Source organism: Zea mays, chromosome 4 (genome assembly GCF_902167145.1).
Source record: "Zea mays cultivar B73 chromosome 4, Zm-B73-REFERENCE-NAM-5.0, whole genome shotgun sequence".
NCBI lineage: Eukaryota > Viridiplantae > Streptophyta > Magnoliopsida > Poales > Poaceae > Zea > Zea mays.
In genome coordinates this window covers 177,833,227-177,836,606 of record NC_050099.1, presented here as the reverse complement: position 1 = coordinate 177,836,606, position 3,380 = coordinate 177,833,227, and the positions used below count along the sequence as shown (strand labels likewise).

The 3,380-nt window shown below is 56.3% G+C and overlaps 1 pseudogene; it reads left to right on the top strand.

Annotated features, from left to right (window-relative positions):
- The first annotated feature begins 718 nt into the window (after positions 1 to 718).
- On the top strand, positions 719 to 1,382 carry LOC109945867 (uncharacterized; annotated as a pseudogene).
- The last annotated feature ends 1,998 nt before the right edge of the window (positions 1,383 to 3,380 follow it).

Here is a 3,380-nt window from a genome sequence, read left to right as displayed (position 1 = left end):
AACCCACAACCTCAAGGTTAAAAGCCTTACGCTCTACGAACTGAGCTAGATAAGCTTTGTAGTTATACATCCGAGTTCGGCGTCATAGATCTTGACGCCGAGCTCGGTGCCACGTCAGCACCACGTAGTCCGGGTTGTGCCAGCGCAGCACGTATCTCGGCGCTATAGCCTATGGCGCTGAGATGTGTTACCTTGGCGCCATAGACTATGACGCCGAGCAAAGGGTCCAAAAATCTCTACTACTTATTAAGTAAGCAATAGTAGTCTGCCTCTGACATGTTCTGCCATCAGCTGTGTTCTGCCATTAGTGTGTTCTGCCATTTTCATTCCAATTTCAATTTCCATCTTCCATTCCTACGGGCCCCATGCGATAGCCTCAAAATTTTGGACACTCCGCAAGCTAGGCACACGAGCCAGCGCAAAAAATGCCACAAGTTAACACAAGCAAGTAAGAGCACATGAACACAACTGTTTCCTCTAAACTGAGAAGGTTTATAAGGTGGTACTGCAACGTTTGGCTGGGCGGTATGGTACATTTTTTGCACCGCGGCGACAGTAGCCCGCGTGAGCTGAGTTATTTGGCCGCGGCGACAGTAGCCCGCGTGGGCTGAGTTATTTGGCCGCTGAGGCCCATCTGTCCCCTCTCGCGTCCGCTGCCCTTGACCCCGCCTCCCGACGCGTCGCCGTAGTCCACAGTTCCACACACACCACCCTCCGCATGACTCTCAGCAACCGACACCCACGCACCGCCGTCACAGTCGCTCACGCGGGGATCCGCCCGCTGCACCTCTCTCCACCCCACCCGCCTATCATCCCCGACACAGGAGATCCGTCCGAGGCGGCCGGTGGTGGAGGCGATGGCCCGACAGCGCATGGTTTGTGGTGTGCGGCGGGTCCAAACTCCCCCTCGCGCTCCCTCCCGGTGACGGCCCCTCGCCTCAGCCGCCGCGACATCGTGCGACCACCTCCAAGAACCGGGGTGGTACACCGTTGAGGTGCAAATCTCTGTCTCTCCTCCCTGTATCTTGCAGGTGCTTGAGGTGATCCACCTCGACCACGCCAACGTGTCCAAGGTGAGATCTCGGTCCTGTCGTCCCGGTCTCAGATCTCTACTCCAACGTTTGGCCTAGATCTCAGGGATGTTCTTTTTGTTCGCTTTTTGTAGGCGGAGTTGAAGGAGAGGCTTGCCAAGATGTACAAGGTGAAGGACTGCAACACCATCTTTGTCTTCAAGTTCGGTGCCGGTTCCACTTGGCTCTGGCCTCATCTACGACAACCTCGACTCCAAGAAGTTCGAGCCCAAATATTGCCTCATCTGGGTATGTTGTCGTCTAGCCCTTCCTTTTGTTGCGTGTAGATACAATGTTTTGATACTTGGATAGTAAAATGTCTGATTAAGATTTAGTACCGCTGGCATCATATCTGCTATCGTTGTTTTACTTGGTCTTAAGTAAACCTTGCTGTTCTGTCACTTTGTTTTTTTGGGAGCTTTATTGCACCTGTGAAACTAGAGATTGGTTATGACTAGCACTGCTTTTTCTGTAAATGGTTTCAGTGTTTCACATTGATATGCACTAGCAATTTCGATTTGATTTTGTTTCTATGGTGGTGATTAGCATAAGTTCGCTAAGTGGCTGGAGAGGTTCAAGTCGATGGATTTGCACCCCACTAAGTCATGGTAAGTTCGGATTCTTCTTCGAGGGTCATTCACTGAATTTTCACCATTTTGTCTGCCTGTGTGCTTACACTTTGGTATGCTTGTTATTATTGTTGATGACAGTTTCTTCTAGCTAAATATATTAAGCACGCATATTAGTTCATTATTAGGCTTGACTCTAATGTCATATAGGCCAGGAAATACATCCTCCGTTCATGGAGGAAGTACCAATATAGTACGGGCATATCCTATATTGATGAATTGTACTGTAACCAATCGGATTCCTTGTTTTGATGATGATTCATATGACATACTAATTGTCGGGGACCATAATTAGGGGTACCCTCAAGACGCCTAATTCTCAGCTGGTAACCCCCATCAGCATAAAGCTGCAGAGGCCTGATGGGTGCGATTAAGTCAGGGATCAGTCCATACGAGTGACTCGATCACGCTTCACCCGAGCCTAGCCTCGGCCTCGGGCAGCCGACCTCGAGGGACTTCCGTCTCGCCCGAGGCCCCCCTTTTAACGGCGGACACATCTCCGGCTCGCCCGAGGCCTTGGCTTCGCTAAGAAGCAACCCTGACTAAATCGCCGCACCGACCGACCGAGTTGCAGGGGCATTTAACGCAAAGGTGGCCTGACACCTCTATCCTGACGCATGCCCCCCGGCAGAGCCGAAGTGACCGCCGTCACTCCGCTGCTCCACTGACCGGTCTGACAGAAGGACAGCGCCGCCTGCGCCACTCCGACTGCGGTGCCACTCGACAGAGTGAGTCTGACAGGCAGTCAGGCCTCGCCAGGGGCGACATAGGGAACTCCGCTCCGCCCGACCCCAGGGCTCGGACTCGGGCTAAGACTCGGAAGACGGAGAACTCCGCTCCGCCCGACCCCAGGGCTCGGACTCGGGCTAAGACCCGGAAGACGGCGAACTCCGCTCCGCCCGACCCCAGGGCTCGGACTCGGGCTCGGCCCCGGAAGACGGCGAACTCCGCTCCGCCCGACCCCAGGGCTCGGACTCGGGCTAAGACCCGGAAGACGGCGAACTCCGCTCCGCCCGACCCCAGGGCTCGGACTCGGGCTAAGACCCGGAAGACGGCGAACTCCGCTCCGCCCGACCCCAGGGCTCGGACTCGGGCTCGGCCCCGGAAGACGACGAACTCCGCCTCGCCCGACCCCAGGGCTCGGACTCCGCCCTGGCCTCTGCCGAACGACTTCCGCCTCGCCCGACCCAGGGGCTCGGACTCGGCCTCGGCAACGGAAGACAGATTCGACCCCAGCTTCGGAGGAGCCCCCACGTCGCCCGGCCTCGGGCGCGGGCCCGCCACGTCAACAGGGAGCGCCATCACCACTCTACCCCCGAGCCGACTCGGGCCGCAGAGAACAAGACCGGTGTCCCATCTGACCAGCTCCGCCAGATAGGCAATGATGGCGCCTCCCAAGCTCCATGACGGCGGCGGCTCTCAGCTCTCTTACGGAAGCAGGTGAACGTCAGCAAGGACTCGACCGCTCCGACAGCTGTCCTTCCGCCAAGCTCCGTTGCTCCTCCGACAGCCACGACATCACGCCAGCAGGGTGCCAAGATCTCTCCGGCTGCCACATTGGCATGTACTTAGGGCGCTAGCTCTCCCTCCGCTAGACACATAGCACTCTGCTACACCCCTCATTGTACACCTGGATCCTCTCCTTACGACTATAAAAGGAAGGACCAGGGCCTTCTTAGAG